Source organism: Ambystoma mexicanum, chromosome 2q, assembly GCF_040938575.1.
Source record: "Ambystoma mexicanum isolate Mex_15411 chromosome 2q, UKY_AmexF1_1, whole genome shotgun sequence".
NCBI classification, from domain to species: domain Eukaryota; kingdom Metazoa; phylum Chordata; class Amphibia; order Caudata; family Ambystomatidae; genus Ambystoma; species Ambystoma mexicanum.
In genome coordinates this window covers 538,644,946-538,664,037 of record NC_090924.1, presented here as the reverse complement: position 1 = coordinate 538,664,037, position 19,092 = coordinate 538,644,946, and the positions used below count along the sequence as shown (strand labels likewise).

Here is a 19,092-nt window from a genome sequence, read left to right as displayed (position 1 = left end):
TGATCAGGTTGAAACTTCCAAGTAATGACAGGATAACTTCTAGTTAAGCCCCGCGTTAAGTCATCAAATTCACGTGGCACTCGCAACATACTAACCCACTCTATACTTGTTTTATTAACACAGTCAGTATTAAACGCTGAGTTGGCATGGGTCTATGACAGGCAAGTTGCACACTGTTTTCTGTAGCAGGGGCATTAACCCAGTGGTCTACCTCACCCATTTAACTGGCATATATTACAAGGTTGGGCTGAATGTTTGTGAAAAACAATGACTATACACAGGTACCTTATCAAGTTTCTTTTGCTGTCTTTGGTGAAATTAGTGATTCTAAACTCACATTTGTGTAGGCTTAAATTACTTTGCACTCTGCTAGTTGTAGTCTTACATTCAGGATGTGCAAAAATACAAAGTGCACTTTTTTTGCTGAGGACTATATTTCTGAAAATGTATAAATATATTTGTTAGGTTAATTTATTATGTGAATTGTTTACTTTTCAAGTCAGGCACTGTAGGACCCGTAAGGACTTTCTCTGGTTTGAACGAACAGAGTAAAAATTAAGTTACTGGATTGTATACTGCACTCCACTGTCATTTGCATGTCTTTTTGACAGCATGGCAGGTCTGAAAATGTTGGGGGGCGGACATGGTACCAGGTACTGTGCATGGGTCTGTTTCTTGATGGTTCGTGTTCAGAGCATTTGAGGCATTGTTTCCAGAAGAGACCTTTGGGTGCCTCTATTGTGAGGATGCACTGATCACAACGGTGAAATATAGGTTGCCTTCAGAGGTGTAGCTTTCGAATGTTTGTCTGCTGGCAGGGTGTTCTATTACCATGCAGAGTTAGCATAGTTAGTATGCATATTGAGTTTTAGAATATTTGGGTTTATTAGTACGCATGAAATTAATAAGATACGACTTAATAAATGTAACTGTATAAATGCTGGCTCAAAAATGGACAACTAGGATAGGGTACTCTGCAGTAGCAAGATACTAATTGGAGATTGAAGAACTCCTCTCAAACAAATGAAGGACACGTTCAAAGCATTCAAAGAGTTATCAAAAGCGTTAAGTTTGACGTTTTTGAGTAAGTACACTATCAATTTTTAATCAAAACTAAATCACAATGGTTGATTTTGTGTTTGTTTGCATCCTGGTGGGAGTTAGATGATGGTGACAAGTATACAGAGGTGCGAATAGGATTAATCCATAAAGCAACATTGCCAGAATGTTAGGAAAATCATTCGAGTTTGCCGATTCAATTATTACTATTTAGAATCATGTGTTTACATTTATAGTAACAAAGTAAATAAGAGGGAATGGCCCTAATTTTTAGATTACTTATATCGTTTATTGTATTTTTTAGGTGGTGTAACTCACCCTACTCGTTTAAATGGGAATGATGGAATACCCCATTGTGGACCAGATGAAGGTTGCATTACCAAGTGGACGAATGTGTTGATGTCCAGACAACCAAAACACGTGTAGACAGATATATCTGTGTAACTGATTGTACACCGATAGAACCATCAGAATATTTGGTGGAGGACATTTCACAGTGTAAAAAGGGTATAGTGTTGACCAATTAGTCAAAGAGATAGGTGTGATTTGTATGTCTTTTTAGAAAAGTTAGAATGAATGAATGGTAGGAGTGAATCAGTGTGAGTTGAATTTGGAAGCAAGTGTTTTGCTTACATGTTTTAATAATTTATATTTTTGTATATGAAAATAAAAAGAATTTGAACTCAATGATTGACATTTATTGATATATTTAAAAAGATATATGCATAAAGTTGTGCAATTCCCTATCCTAGTGGTCCATTTTTGTTTATTCCTAGTGTATTGAGCCTGGAGGACCAGGGATTTAGACCAGGCGCCCCTTTTGTTAAGAAATAAATACTGGCTCATCCAAAAAGTTGTGACACCAATGCTTTGACAAACAATCTTGCCACTGAGAGAAAACGGCCACACCAAATGTACACCACCAGACGGTGCACTTAATTTCCTAAACTCCATGCTAATCCATCAGAGATGCACCAACATAACTTTCCCCACTCCTTAAGCATTGCTCTGACAGACACCACAGACAACCACACAATCACCTCAACAACATGTAGTGTACATTAGCCACTTCCACAGACAGCTCACAAAATACTCTCCCACTTCTAAATTAGTGCCCTACCCTACCTCTTGCAGATCCTGAAGCACCTAGAAACCGTGATACTGGAAGAACGTGTGCTATTCAGATTCTTCATTTGTGAACAATTCTGAATGGCCCAAGCAACCTCAGTGATTGGCAGCAGCAGAGGATATTAATGCTGGCTCTGCTGCGGTCCCCCCTCCGCCGCTAAGCAAAAATCTCTGGTGCACTGAATGGCTGGTGAGGCTATATGATTATCACTTTTATTCATATGGTACTGTGTGAGGGTTAATGCAACAATAATGCAATTCTAGGACACAGCATTAGGGCACACTAACAGGAGTAAAAGGCTTTTGTCCCTAAAACCATGAAACCCACTCTCTTGGTATGGTGTATTTGTTCATATAGTGTGAACCTAATTACTTACAAGCACTCCAGTGTGTTCAGTTATGTCAGAGGGAGATCACATTAGATGTCCAGGATCACACCATTTGAAGACAGGATTTTAACCCACTCTGCAATATAAGCACTTGAACACACACCTAACAAGCTTTTTTTGGTAAAAGTATTTTAGGTTTTGAATTTGAAGACCTACAATAATACTGTTGTGTAGAGTTTAGTTGCGGAATGCAGAAATTGGAGCAACCAGACATGTACTTCCCCATAGTAAGACGTTAAGCTAAAAGAATACCACTGTAACATTATTTTTCACATCTTGAAGGAAAAGTCCAAGTCCCAGAATGCAAAATAATACAAGATTGAAACATGTCCTTTTAACAACACTGTACTTTCACCAGTTTCAGACACACACTGAAAGAAGTTGTGTAATAAACTAAGAGATTGTATCAAACTTCCAGCTCCTTGTTATGCACCTTTGTTGCATATGTTGATGTTAAGAACATTTCACTATCTACATAAAGAAAACCTTTTTTGTATGTTAAGCTAATCAACGTCACGGATATAATCAAGTCTTTCAAAGGGGATACCTGTTAACGCACTTAAGCGGAGTTTGAAGTGAACAGGGAACTGGTTCTGTTTCAGCTCATTCAGTTGTAAATGACTCATCCTGCATAAGAAAGGCTCAGTGATAAGAAACTAACTTCAGCAATGTGGCTCTGCTGAACAGAAGACATACATTTGCAGGTCTCAAGGTGCTAGCTTCAGAGCCCCTGCCTTCCCTCTGTGTGTGTCTGTCTCCGCCAGGCCGTGACTGGCAAATGGGCAATGTTTGCTATATAGCTCACGAGAAGGAAAATGCGACAACGAAATACCAACTTATTCCACGCTCAAACTGCAACCCTTGTTCGCTCACATAAGTTTAAGGTCTCTGAAGATATAATCGATATCTGTGCCATTTTCTAAGAAAGCCTCCCCATCAATCCTGAAACTAGAGTGACGGAGAAATCTTAAGAAAGACAAAATCATGCATTGTTGAGTGGCCATATTTATTAGCAATATGGTATTAAAATATTGTGTTGTAATTATATATTTTTTAAACTCATAATAACCACAGATGAATACAAAGAAAATGACATGTTCCTTTTATAGTCGAATTGTAAATGGCAATAAAGTGGTCAATTTTGCCCTGACCGCTTAGAGTGTTATGAAAAACAGCAGTATGATTCTGCAACTAGATTTTGGATTTTCCACACCAAATGCTCCCTGTGTCTGTTGCTTCTCCCAGAAAGCACTGCAGCTGAGCTACGCGCTGGGGTTGATGACTTTACTAGTCCATTGCCAGTTTTTATACAATGTAGCCTGTTCTTAAGGGATGGGCTATCAAAGGCCCTTGTTACTTTTGACAGGTTGACCTTTTTGCCTCCTCGGGGCCACCTCATCTTAGTACCTATATTGGGAGCAGTCTGTGTTCTCTCTCGTCTTGGTGTTTTCGAGGCCATTTGTTTCTTTTGCATCACAGTAGTATATGATTCTGCTTTCAACAAGAAGGTTGGAGATGGAAGGATGGGCAGTAGATTTTTTTTTTTTATTATTCTCTGGGCTAACTCCAAAATGGTCATCCTTTTCCCCAAGGAGGTAGTCCCTCTCTATGAGGCCCTCCCACATTAAACCACCCCTAGGGGAAATATTGGGTAGCAGCCTCACCTCCCTAGCCTCCTTTGGGCAGAAGTACAGACAACTTGTGAAGAGATTAAGTAAAGTAATGGCTTGGTCTGTGTAACATTGCATAACGAGACGTTAAGAAGCAATGGGACCTTCTTGAAATGAGGGCTTCCCAAACATCATATCTGAGTATAGGCAGGAATGCATGGTGACTGGAGGGGCTCAGTGCCAGACCCGCATATGGACCCTTGGGTTGTTGCCATCACCAGAATAACCAGATCCAGTAATGTAGAGTTCAGGGCACGCAGGTTGCTGCTTCAAAGTAATCTATTTACATATACCGTCAATACCAACAACGTGGGTAGGATTGCAGTGTCCACAGTATTCCTGGAGAAATCGCTTGAAGTGGAGGGTACACTTGTCAATATTTAGAGAGCATAGGAGGCCAGACATGAGTCAATCAAACAAGGCCTACACGCACATGTGTGCAAACCAACAATGTAAGCGCAAACTAGCAGCCATAAAGTGAGTCGACAGAGAACATGTAGAGCCCGTACCACTCCCACATACCCTAAAGCCAAGGACCCCTCCCCATGAAGCACCTGCAGGAATCACACCCGATGAGGCCACATATCCCACTAGCAGCCAGTACTGGTCATGGCAATAATAAAGTGGCCAGGTACATGATGCAACACTATTCAGACAGGGTTGTGCCATGTGCACAGGACATTCTTGACCACACATGCCTGGATAGGTGTACAAGGGTGTTGGGGGCTCGTAAAAGAAAACTGCATGAAACAAAAATCTGAATTTGGAAGTGAAAAAAAAAACGTCAACTCAAAATGTCAAAGAAGGGACCGGGGGTTGCAGGGGTATTGGCCGCTCTCCTTCTTTGACATTAAGGGAATTCAGGGGTGGCAGGGTATCCCCTGGTTTCAAAACAGGGACAGCAGCTGGACAAAAAGATTTAAACAACAACAACAAAAAAACAACAGAGCACAGGCCAAACCACTGGTACGGGTTGCCCATCTAGTGTTGATATATCTGCCATATGTCTGTGGTGGTCAGCCAGGATGTATTTTACCTAATCCCCCCTTTTGAACTGGTGCCTGGGGATACTGGCAATGGCATGACTGAGGCGGACACTGCAACACCACTTCCCACATTAACAGGTGTTGTAATGGATTACACAGATGGAGACTTAGGAGTCACAGGAGTTTGGTTCTCGGATAACTACCACCCACATGACATTCACCATCACTTACGCCATGCACTGCAGGTTGCAGATCCCATATGAGGATATACTGCATCTGGTAGCTGGCCTGACAGATACTAGACAGGCCCAAGACCAAGCAGTCCTCATGCTTCAGTGTCAGGACCTTTCAAATGAACACCTAGTTGTGCTGTGGAAGATATGTAATGCCACCACAAGGCAGGACAAGAAAATTGGCCCGCCTATTTCAATTCTCAGTGGGTAACATGTCAGCCTTGTGAGCACCCTAACACTTCAGAGCCAGCACATGTGGGAGGGTTCAGAGACCACGTACTAGGGCTCTCAGTTGCTGTCAGGCAAATTGAAAAGAATAGAGTGGTCTCTGGTGCAATCTCAGTCATCTGTGTCCCTAATCCCCCTTCACCTCCGTGCACAGCACTGATGAGTTAGTGGATGGAAGTCCTTGATGACACTCAACAAGACCTTCCCATCCACCACTGATGCTGACCCTTGCCACTTTTTGGTTGTGGGGTGTGTGTTACTGTGATATTTGGGGAGGGGAAGGTCATTGGAGGGGTGATTTGTTTGAGGGGGATGTATAGCGACATGTGCAAACACGCACATCTGGAAAAAGGGTGTTGTGGCATGTTGGAGTGGTCACCTACTTAATGGTATCAGGCATGGTGTATATAATGTTAACAGTAACAGTATAATGTTAACTACTCAGACACTCATTTTGGCTGCAAGGGCTGCTTGGCTAATAATGTCCTTCATACGGTACAACATAGACACATGCATCAACATCCATGTGAAGTTGATGCAGGAGTCATGGTTCACATATCTGTGGGATGTCCCGAGTTGTTTTTTCCATGCCTCAAAATGGACATTACTCAGTGCACATGTACCTAGCAAAGTAGTAGTCAATTGGTGTACATCAGTGGACTTAGAGTGCATTTTATTATTGAACAGGCCACTGACTGAAATGCACAACCGGACAGCACATCCAAAAAAGAATATCCCATTGCTATAAATAATATAATTATCCCTTTGTGAGGGAGAAGCTTGTCCCATACATAGGCCCACCCAAAATGATTGTGTAACCTCTGGTGCACCTCAAACCCACACTAAGAAATTCGATTTGATCAAACTACTTCGGGATTTATTCACGAGTCATGTCCCTTGGGGATCTATAGCTTGTACTTCTTCCCTTTCCTCCTCATCACTTTCATTTGGGATTGTAACGTTGTGGGGCATAAGCAAATGTCATTTTATGCACAGCTTATGTAGCATGCAACGTACAGTGGTGAATACATCAGGGCTCCACCTGTTCGCTGGATATAATAGACCCTGGCTTTGAGAAGTCGAAAAACTATTTTGATGGTTGTCAGAGACCTGGGGTCTCTGCCGTCTTGGAATGCTGTGGGTTAGGCTCCCACTGACTTTGGCTCTTATCATTTGTATGGTTTTCTCCCAGGCCTCACAAATCTTCTCCACTAGGGTTGATCTTTGGTCCTTGGGTGAGTCTAATTTCCTCAAGTCTTTAGTCAAGGTGCCTTCTGACGCAGCATATTCTCAGGAATCAACGGATCCTTTCACTGCGGAATCCAGGATAAACAAGCTTAGATTATTCCGTATAATGTTCGATTGAAACTAGTGGAGTTTTTGCAGAAAATTGGAAAAACTCAAACTCACTCTTTGGTGAAAGATCAGGTTATTAAGATGACCCTACTGCCAAGACGGTTGTATCTCTTTAATATGCTTCTGCTCCCGTTACCTAACCGAATACCATCTAACATTTATAAAGTCGTTAGTAATTTTTTATGGTGAGTGTGATGAATTGAGGGAATTTGTCACTTTTTCCCCAATGGGGATCCCCCTTTCTGTGAGGCTCTACAACACCCGCCATAGGGGTCGAGGCAAGTGGGACCTCACTGGGAGAGACTCCCCCTTAGGGGACAAGGACTCCCATTCCTGTGAGGAACTCCCTAAACCAGTACAGATAATGGCCTACATGGGACTCTCTGGAATGCAAAGAAGTTAGAAGCCCCTAGACTTGGATAAAACAAAAGTGAACGTATATCATTTGCAACAAGAATGAGCTTTTCTCTTTAAATGAAAGTCTCCAATCCACTGAGACGAGGACGTTGGAGAACGCGCATATCTTGAACGAGGAGGAGGCCAAGAGGGAGACACACATACGCGAGCAGGGGAAGGCCCCCATCAGCATCATTGTGGAAGGAGAAGGAGCGGAAGGGAAGCGTGGAGCCCATGCTGATCAAACCCACATTGAACAGAGGGGAGAAGAAATGCTGGAGAACTGCTGAAGGCCAACAAGAGAGTGATAGAGGGGAAGATGCAAGAAACGCTGCAGAACCCTGAAGGCAGTAGCAGACAAGGCCAAAGGCTGAGCTGAAGTGGTGTCGTAGCCAGGAAGGAGTCGTGGTGGGCCAGGGGCCCGTGGAACTTCGCTGAGACCACAACAAGAAAGCGAGAAACCGCCCGGCTGGGTGCCGGAGCATCGCAGGAGCATCGCAGGAGAATGAAGTCCGGAGCGCGATCACCAGAAAAAGCAAACCGATAATCAAGCAAGACAGGAAGGACGTTCCAAGAGGTGGGGCGAGTCTGGAGAAGTCTCCCTACATTAAAGGAGGTAACGGGGAGAACAGGCGGCCAAATGGGAATTATTACACAGTTGGGAAAACTTGTCCCAGTATAAATATTGAAGTTTGGAAAACAAACTTGATTAACTATAAATGCAGAAAAGTGAGAAAGAGAAACAGAAAACCCTGAAGGGGAATATGAAAGAGCCTGGAGAATAATACCTTATGAAGAGGGAGAGTCCACATATGAGTGTATTAACGAACAAAGGAACACAATGAGAATGGATGTAATGAACTGAAAACCAGAGAAACCAATAGGATAAACCATATCACAGACCAAATAGAAGATATTAATGAGAACTGTTATTATCCATGAGGTCAATTTCTCTACCAAAATGGTACGTTGCAAAAATGCTTTGAGACTTTTTGATAATAATTAGAGGAACCCAAAAAGGGCCAAGAAACTGAACATTTAGAAGGGGAACGGAATCAAGATCTCCCAAGGGAACTTTTCAAGAGTTGATACAAGTCACCAGAGATTATCTGAAAATGTATTATTGAAAAGAAGAAACAAAGAGTGGTACAAGAAGTACAATTCAGGAGAAGGGAGTCATTCTTCTGACCTTGGTTATTACTATACTGGTAGAGTCAGTTAGCTTAGTGGTGGATGGCGGATAGTTTGTTTTGGACATCCACTGATGACTGACTGTCGAGCACCCTAATTCGTTTTCTTAGCAATAGGGAGAGATGGGCCTTATTCCTATTCCTTAATAAAAACACTTGAACATGTCCAAAGAGTGTCCGCGTACTTCTTCTGATCCGCCACAGGAGAGAGAAATGAGGCACAAATCCCTCTAAAAATATTACAAAGTCTGGTTGTAATGGGGGGTTTTGGTTTTCCTAAATTAGAGGAATATCAGAGCATATACGTATCGGTCCCTTCATTATTGGTTAATGGCTGATTTGGAGACATCCCCTAATTGTGTAAACATATAAAAAAATCCTTTATTCATCCGATTCCTTGACAATGCTCTTTATTTATGGATATTAAGTGGCGATTAGCGGTTACACCACCTTCAATTAGCCAGGTCATACAAAAAAATGGAACAAGAGTGTCATTAATGGTGGAGAAAAATCTTCTATCCAAAGATTCTCGTCTTTAGAAAACTCCGGCTTTACTGATAATCGTATCATTTTTGGAAGTCATGGAGGAATGCCGATATATGGTCTATATGGTAATAAATAACTAGACTTTTGCTTTTTGAGATTTAAATACAAAATATTTTTGGTACCCTGTTTTCGACTTTAAATGCTTATATGCATGAACCACTGGAATTGTAAAGGCTTTTGATCCCCCTCTCTGCTTCCTTAAAATAGAGCATCTTTACATTATCCGAATTGAAACACCCATTGGAGGGGGAAAGATGGGAAATTTAACTAAGGAGGACGCTATCAGATAAGCATTGGATTCAAATGTGTTCAAGATCATCACACTGGAAAATAGACCCTGAGATACACTCAAAAAAGGATACCATTACCTGTATTGGTCACCTTGGAATATGTGGCATTGTAAACTACTGGACACTTAAGTGAGAGTGGAACCACTTTTCATATGTTTTTGATTTGCAGCACAGTCGAACTTTTTTGGAATGAGGTTTTACGCTGCATAGATATAATACTGAATGTCTCTGTCCCGAGATCTCCAATTTATTATGTATTGGGCTTGATGCTACGATTCCTGGATTTGAATGTTGAAAAAAGAAAGGGTATATAGAGCACTCCTTGTGGCAAAAAACCGAGAGTATGGAAGAGTCCCACTAGGCTCTCTCATTAAGACTAGATTACCAACTTGATTACTCTTTCAATTAGGGAGAAGATATCCTACCAAAAGAAAGATGCATTGGCCAATTATGGAGACATTTGGGATGCCTTTAATGATGTGTATGCTTGATATGGACAGATTAAACCCTCCTCCCCTTGCTTTATATAATGTGAAGGGTCAGAAATTAGATTCGGACACAAGGTAGATATATTTTCAAACAAGACATTTATTTAAACAAAAATGGGTTGGGAAACTGCCTAAATGGCCCTATTCTAAGAGGAATTTCCCTACCTAAAAAACAAAACTAAAGATCAGTCTATGTCAGCAAGTCCATAACTGAAAAGCGGTTATTTTGTCCATAAAGTCCTATCCTGACACTCACACTAAAACAAAACAACAAAGGGTGCAAGGAAATGTCTTTTCTTGATGTTAGTAAAAAGTGTTCAAAGCCAAAATGTAATAAGGACTCTAACAAAAAGGTTCTCATAGTTAAAGACCCATGGATCCAGAGGGTGGTTCCCTTCCTCTGGTTTCTTAAATAGGAGGGCAAAAATTCCACTTTAATTATTAGTTCCTTTGTGTCTTCACTAGACTCACAAAGTTCTCATTTAAATCACAAGTTTTGCAACAGTCTTTCTGCAAGATTTCCTTTAACTATCCAGATTGCCGGGTGTACTCCCCTGTCAGGATTTCTTTACAATTCCTTTCAGATCACCTGGTATACTCTCTTGCCAGGAATCTTTTCATAACTTTAATTGCCTGGTGTACTTGCCTGCCAGGACATGTCTGAATTGATTCAAAGTTCCTTGTTTATACCAAAATGGCCTATGCCGTGAGGTATTTGGTATATTTGCCAATGGTAACACTTGCTTAAATGTCTCCCCCACACTGGCATCTCATGCATCTGTATTGGATTGGGGTGGTGTTTGCCTTTGTACTGTGTCTTGTCTGCATACAAACATTCTTCTTATGCCCTTTCTAGCATTAACAATTTCATATTGATCAAATACTGACTGGCGCGCGCTTGTGGGAATGCCTCAGGGTCCTCAGCTGGTTTGGGCACACTCACTGGTCTCTTCTAGCATCTCCAACTCTTCCCGCGCCTTTGTGGAACAGCTGCTTCATTCGCTTTCCACTCTAGAGTCAGTGGAGGTCTCTCCAGCGTTCTGTGGGGCTCTGCGGTCACATGATGGCTTTCTCTCGGTCTAGATTGACGAACGCTGCCTCCACGAGCAGCCCGACCACCAGAAGCTTCTGTGGCGCTCCCCATGGCTTTTCCTGCTCATCACCGGCATCTCTCCTACTGTCTGAGCAACCTTCTTTGTGTGTTTTGCGTTCGCGAACATCTGCCTGGAGTTCACCGTTCTCTCCTGCACTGCTCGATGTCTTAGTGCGGTCACCATCTTTAAATGTCCCACGCACTGTAGGCTTTGAAAAACAACTAGCTTGCACATTGTACTTCAGGCAGCTGTCACTATGCACAAACTCTCTCATCCTCCTCCTCGTCTCAGTACCCGAGTGATTATGGGGGTTGGTGTCCATGGAATTGGACTTTTAACTCCTAAATGGTTTCTCTCTGTATTTTTACAATAATGTATATTAGTATCGGTGTATTAGTATCGGTGTGGGCCGCACAATCTTAATTCCCACTATGGGTTAAACAATTTCTTAATGCTTATGTATAAACTTCTATTCAACTGTAACCATTTCAGAATTACTTTATTATTCCGAAAGGTAATTTGTAATTTCAAAAAAATCAAAGTTATTGGTTCAACTCCACCAATTAGGCTTGTGCCGAGGCTAGGGCAAACAGAAACCCATTTGGCTAATGAATTTCGGAAAACAATTCCTTCTTCAGAGCCGGGTTATTGATGTACTACTAACATAGTAGTGTTTACATTTCAAAAGTATCATGTCAGTTAATGAGTTTCAACACATCCAAATCATGATCCCCACGAGGACTCAATGAAGAGTTTGACCTCAATTGCTTTCTGTAATAACAATGCTGTTCTGTTCACGTTTACCATGACATACTATGCACAAACATTAATATCATATAGTGACACCGTAGATATGAGAAGTGTGTATGTGACACCATTGATATAAGAAGGGTTAATAAACCACGGTCAGTGCATTACTTTATTCCAAACAGATATTAGGTCTTACGACCCACCATTAATGACGCAACCAATAAGCTTCACATGGCTATAACACGAGTATCTAGTCCTCCCTTGTACATAGCATGTAAGTAGTTATGTAGTCACAACAGTTAATATGATCGGCACCTGACGATTATTTTGCTGAGTCACCTTTGTGGTGTTTTTACTTGTGTTTACTTAATTATAAGCACAAGTTCCTATTTTTCCACTAGTGCAAACACACTTGATCCTGAGCATCATGTGGGAACAGGATTTTCATATTGGCAAACTCACGTGTTTGAACCCACAACACAATAATTAACCCATGCACAAGCATATATTCTCGAGTTTACCCTAATTAGTTTTAGTGCGTAGTAGTTTTAGTCCCATTTAATTTGAGTACGATGTGGTAATAGAGATGACCACCTCTGCAATAGTTCTAGCGTATGCTACAGCTCAAGTGTCAAGTGCCAATAATGACAATTGATCCGTTATAATCTTGCCCCCACCAACATGGCCGACGCGTGAGAATGCGCGCGGCCATATTGGGACCCAACGTTGTCATAGCAATGCCACGAACCGCGATCACTATCTGCCGGTCGTGTGAGAAGGAGCAGGACCCGGCATCTTGCACCTCAAGGTAAGTCAATGCAACATTAAGTATGAGCGATCTGTGATCACGTTATGTAGCACAAAGCTAATGCTGATATTACGCATAACATTTTCTGACGCAGGCCTCTCGATTGTCCTGCAGTGCATTACAAGCAAGGAAACACAGAACCTATCTGCGTTTAAAGAAAGCTACGGCAGACAGGTCAGGGACTTTAGGTGCATTTCACTATGCACAGTCACGATATATATTCTCCCGATATATTCTCACTCACTATCTAGAGGTGATTAGTAAACTTTGTGAATAAACACCTTAACATAACAACGGAGGGCACTGCATGACCAGTGTGATAAAACACTTCCACGTATATTAATGAATGCGACCGCTACGGGGTCACCTAGCAAATACAGAATGAATTAACTAAACACACACATACGCGAACGATGCATGGTAATGAACACGGTGTTGACCGACTCAGGTCATGTCATGGATTTACTTTGGAGATCACCATGAACAGACGGACTGATTATACTTGCTTTTTCTTTCTCTTTTTTTGTCTAATATTTGTTTGTACCTGTGGGCGCCCTGTCTAATTGAAAAATTGTCATCTGCATTATTGTCTTCTGTTGTACTATGACTTTAAATCATGATTTGGATGTGTTGAAACTCATTAACTGACAAGATACTTTTTGAAATGTAAACACTACTATGTTAGTAGTACATCAATAACCCGGCTCTGACCCCAAATCGCAAAAACTCTGGTTCGCAATTTAACAAACCTGCAGGAGAGCCGGACTGGAAAGATATGATTGGACACCGAAGGAGTGCCTATTGGGCACACACACTAGGCTAAGCAAAATCAAACATATAGTAAAACTAATGGACATAGCATGCATACTCGCTAAGAGAACGATTGCAATGGCATGGAAGTCACCCACAGGGTCCAGATACGAACCCTGGATTAGAGAAATGGAGAGATGGACCACCACTGAAACCAGAGCTTGGGATGACGGAAACAGCCATGGAAGAGGTGAAACAAGCGCCACACTGGACTCGTGGAAAGCCCTAATGAGAGAGATGATCTTCTCGACAAACTTCCAACCCCCATGGGCCAATCCACCATAATGAGAAGCACGCCTGGACTATTACCACTGGTATAGAACCCGCTCCCTCCCACAACTAAAAACATTTGCGACACGAGGATTGCGTCCGACTACAGAATCACATGGTAAAGGCGAGATAAACACAGCAACGACAAGAAGGAGGACAGTAACAGTTATTGTTATTGTTTAATAGTTAATTGTGAACTTGAGGAAGATATGAGAAGTACCAGATGTTATGAAGTAATAAACTGTGTTTAATTGCTCTATGTGAACTAATAAATGGCAATAAAAACATTTAAAATAAATAACCCGGCTCTGAAGAAAAATTGTTCCGAAATGCATTAGCCAAATGGGTTTCCGTTTGCCCCAGCCTCAGCACTAACCTAATTGGTGGAGTTGAACCAATAACTTTGATTTTTTGAAATTACAAATTACCTTTCGGAATAATAAAGTAATTCTGAAACGGTCACAGTTGAATTGAAGTTTATACATAAGCATTAAGAAATTGTTTAACCTATAGTGGGTATTAAGGGTGTGCGGCCCACACCGAATTAGCCTAGGTCTCTTTTCTCTATAAGTCCTTCAAGAGCCAGGCCAGGCAGAAGTCCAATGCAGAGGCTGTTGTGTAAGCCTCCTTTTCCTTTTAGATAGGTTTGTTCTAAAATGGTAGTGCCAGTTAGTACTTAGAAATGAGGACTCCGAACTCTTTATTTTGAACTGCTACAAACACCCTAAGTTTTTATATTGAAGGTAGTGAATTCTGCTCATAGTGATAGGCTCAGTTACGTATTTTTCCTTTTATTTGAATTAACACATACCATGTTTCATTCTTGTCCGAGACCTCCTCCTGGTTCGCCACAAAAGCCATAACAGATTTTCTCTAGACCCTCACGGAGATGAAATCTTTGGTAACTCTCCCAGGTGGAATATACTGCCCAGGGTGTAACTTTTGTTGATTCTTGCTCCTGATTCTCGCTCCTCCAGGACTAGATCTGCAAGTTATTCCTGCACCTCAAACACATCCTCATGATCCAGCTGGGTTTTGAGGGGAGATTCCCCCTGAGTTCTGGTTCTCCATTGGTCCTTTCCCCTGCTGCTTTGGATAAAACCTGGGAATGTGTCAAGTTTGCCTCATACATAACATCAAACCCCCAACACTGAGCGAGACCCAGGTCATGGTCGACTCCTCTCGTCCCAGTCTGGGACTTCTATTTTCTTCTTGTCATTGATTTTTATCAGTGGGAACCAATTTTGTGCAGAACTCCCTTCTCTCATCCGGACTGCTGGCTTCATCTAAATGGGTTTTTTCACTACCACCAGTTTCTCTAGAATGCTTTGCTCTTTGGTTAACATTGGCCATCTGAGTGGCCTCTTCTAGAGAGGGCTTGTGCAGTTGGTAGATGACGTTATGCAGATATGGAGGCAAAGAATCATTGAATTGTTCCAGGATTAACAATTCTTTAGCTTCTTCATAATTCTTCTGTCCCAGCCATTTATTCATGACGTCCCACACTCGATATAACAGCTGTGTTGGGGCTTCACCCCTGTCGTAATCTCAAATGTCAGAGCCTAAACCGATAATGCTCCTGGTCATATTCTAGTCACTCCAAGATTCCTCTTTGACTGCATTATAGGGAGTAGTTTCATCTGTGTTTAGAGCTTGTGGCTTACCAGAAGGAGGTGTCCGATTTGAGGAATGCATTTTAAGGGTCTTTATTTAAAATCGGGGCTCAAGTCTAGGGTACACGCGCGTGGACAGAGTCCACCCACTCTTTTCAGAGGGTTGACTCGGTCCCCCCAAGCTAAAATGAGAAACATTGAAGGTCCTCTTTGAATTTATGAATTAAAGCCGACCTTAGGGATCGAACTGCAGTTGGCAGGTTTGCAACCGGACACTTCAGCACTGCACCATATAACTTGATGAAAAATAATAAACAACTAAACGATGAAATGTCACATTTCGGTACTGCAAGTTCCAGGGAAAACATTTGGATTGGTTCTAGAAGTTTAAAACATGCACACCTTTTATGTTTTCAAAAACACTATTAGAAGAAAATATCCTCTCTTGGTTGTGTGTTGATTTTATGAAAGCAAATGCCATTCATCCTGTGCAATTTGGGTGGTTATGCAAAGCCAATTTAATGAAATGTGCATATTTCACCTTAATATGCTAATTTCTAACATCACATCCCATTGCGTTTGTTAATGAGTCCCCCCACTTATTTTTAGTACTTGACCCCCGATTTAAATTAAAAGGATACATGCCCATCTGTCCCCATCGCTAAGAGGGGTTTCCCTGCCTCTAAACTATGGGTGCTTGTTGTATGTCAAAACAAAAATTAATCCTCAGTCCAAAAACCTATTTACTATCTGGCCATACCACATTAGGAAAAATCAACATAAAATCAGCCGGTACAATGGCCTCTTAGGTTAGGCTTCCTCTGTTCAATGTTACTTGGATTCTTCTCTGGGTATTGGTCACAGTTCAAAGCAGTGTTCCTCACAATTCACCAAAGAAATGTGTTCAGCTCTCTCTTTAGGCTCCTCAAGAAGAGTTGTAAATCTTTATACAAATTAAATGTCTTAGGTACTTTGAGTGGAGGGATGTTTCTCTTAGTCCTTCTCCACCAACTTGGCCATTACCTTGCCACTAGTTTTAAGTCTTGAACAGACTTATTGAACCATCCAGGTTCCCCTCTTCTCAAAGGTTCAAAAATGTTACTTAATTCTCTAGGACTCTCCAGGCTCTCTGGTTTGTTTAACTTTTGTGGTTGCATCTTTGGCCTCTGCCAATCTTCACCATTGGGAATTCTAGGGCTCCTGTAACTCACCTTGTCATTCTCTCTTTGATACCTCTCCATTGATGTTGGCTGTGCTCCAGTAGAGTGGTGTCTCAGTGGGGACATCGTTGTTCGCCCCTCTCCTTGGTGTTGACCTCCCGTAAGGATTTTCTTCCTGTATATTGCCTTGCATGGCACTCTCAGCAGTCCTTGCTCCAATAGCAGAGGCTTCATTCCTACGGTGCCTGCTCGTCTCAGCATTTGTTTGTGTGCCCCCAGCCCACAATGGCTGCGGTGTGCTCACACCACCAGGTAAGGCGGTTTTCTTTCTGTCTCCCTCTCAGCAGTATCACTCTTTCCAATGCTGGCCTCCCGGCATCCCACTCTCCTCTCTCGGTTCCTCCATGCCAACACTAGCCCTGCAGTGCAGCACAGCTTTGACCTTCTAGAATGTTCTCATGTCAGAGGCTCGCCTCTGCATAGGATTCTTCTTTCTGCATTAAAGGTTCTACGGCCCTTTATTCTTGCCACCGTACGTAAAAGGGGCGTGTTCTCCATCAGCTGCTAGTTTGTGAAGATTCCAGCATTACCGTGAGCCAACATTAGGGACGTAAGGTTTGTGCGTTTTAAATGTGGATCAATTGAAACAGCAGCAGTTATAGGAAGTTCCGGATAGGAATGGAGTCCTTGTCCCCTAGAGGGGAGTCACTCCCAGTGAGGTCCTGCTTTCCCAAACCCCTAAGGAGAGTTTTGATGAGTGGGCTCTGCTCCCTAGCTGCAAAGGGGATGGCTCCCCCTGGGAAAAAGGGACACATTTCCCAGATGTGTCACATGCTTTTTAAAGCTTTTTGGGCACACGATTCTCTCCATTGATCATTTTGTGTAATATGGCCAGGTGACACCACTGGCTGTCCTGGACTTCCTGCAATGGTGCCTTGTAGCGCTGTTGAGGCTTCTTGAAGTTGTCTGATAATTGCCAAAGGGCAAAACCCTGTCTCAGTGGAAGTTGTGGTAATCCAAACTAAAAAGCAAGACAAAAACATCCACCAGAAAACAAAAAACTTGACTCATGCCTAAGGTTCTGCACAACACAGGCAGAAAAAAAGAAAATTGACTTGGGAAACTTAATCACAAAACAATTGTCAACAATGTATTTTTGCAAAACATAACAATACTTTCAACAAACATATTGGTATGAATAACCTAAAAAGGGATAAATTAGAAAAAGGGATTAAAGCAAAAGGAAAAGAAAACGAAATGTGGGAAAGATATAAAGTCAATAGAAAATGAAGAAATAAATTATGATAAATTAGCACACAATACACTTGTCTGCAAGTAATAAGCAGTGTTCAAATTATTTGCCGTTGATGTGAAAGGCTTTCAAGATCATTGGGCAAAATCAAGGTTTAACATGTACCACTTAGCCTAATCACATGAACTGATCACGAAGAGTGTGACATTGAATATTCACATTGGTTCACTGGTCAGACACCAGACTATGGAAATCCTGTCACAGCTTTAGTTAGGAAGGAATTCATACTGCTTCTGCAGTGCTCTAAAAAGGGTTTGCTCTCGTTTTCTATTTAATAGTTCCAATCCTCCCATCTCTTTTCTTCCCCCTCTATTCCTAACAAATTTTACCACACTGTCTTTGGTTGCCTACTGCCTGCAACATCGTACTCAAGAGGCCTGCCGTTGCAATGGGTGCAATGCAAGCAACCCTTCCATAAATAAATGTTTGTGTGGAAGAGTTAGTGCAACTCTTGACACCTGAGCCTGAGGTGCTTTCCTGGCTGGATGAGGTTGGAGCAGGAGCTCCCTTTCCCCCAGCTGCAGGAGCAGCCCTATGCAGCTACAAGCATTGCCTGGTTTAAGGTAAGCCTGAAGGCTACACCTTTCACTATTAGGCACTGCCTATTACCATCACCCCAAAATCCCATATTTTCGTTTTAATTAAGGCACTGCCCAAGCATTGCCTTTGAAAGCATTCTTGCCCTCTGAGCTGCCTGAAAAGAAAAACGAAATGAACTCCATCCAAATTCGAATCTGCAAAAACACGAAGTTTTTGCCACTCTAAGATGGCCGCCGCCGCTTTATCTGTTTGAAATCTACTTTGTTCAAAGGCCAGAAGCCCGCCTTGTCTTGCGATTGGCTAGCCGCATCCCCTTAGCCTATTGGCGAGCACCGGCAGGCGAAGCCGGCCCCGACGAAGGCAACTGACAAAGGCTGCATCCTGCCTGAGCCTGACCGAGCTTGGTCGTGCTCGAGTGCGTCTATCGTCCTGCTTCAACACAATCCGGTGAGATCCCAGAACTATCACCCTCTGATTCGCCGCCCGCGACACTGAACTCACTGTCGTGACTCCAACAGTCAACCCACGTACACACACAGCCTCCCGCCCACCTTTCGCTACTACTCTGCAATCCAGGCTTACTACAGTGCATTCGGCACCCAAACTGTACCACTACTTCTGTCAACCAATTGTACTCTGCATAGTCCTCCATGTATGATTACACTGTAATAAGTCGGTAAATACTGCCGTGTTCGTGACTGTAATGAGTACAAGGGTACTGGTAATTACAAATGTCAGCTACCCGTTGACGTGCACCTACCTAATCTATCTGCCAC

The 19,092-nt window shown here is 42.3% G+C and overlaps 1 protein-coding gene and 1 long non-coding RNA gene across 5 annotated transcripts in view; one reads left to right on the top strand and one right to left on the bottom strand.

The window, feature by feature from the left end:
- LOC138569586 (uncharacterized) overlaps positions 1-1,805 on the top strand; it is a 192,672-nt gene extending 190,867 nt beyond the window's left edge. Inside the window, exon 5 of the long non-coding RNA XR_011303271.1 lies at positions 1,364-1,805. This is a non-coding gene — a long non-coding RNA (uncharacterized lncRNA). The remainder of the gene's footprint in view (positions 1-1,363) is intronic.
- Positions 1-19,092, bottom strand: part of LOC138569585 (mitogen-activated protein kinase kinase kinase 3-like) — a 696,616-nt gene that overhangs the window by 114,486 nt on the left and 563,038 nt on the right. The window lies entirely within an intron of this gene.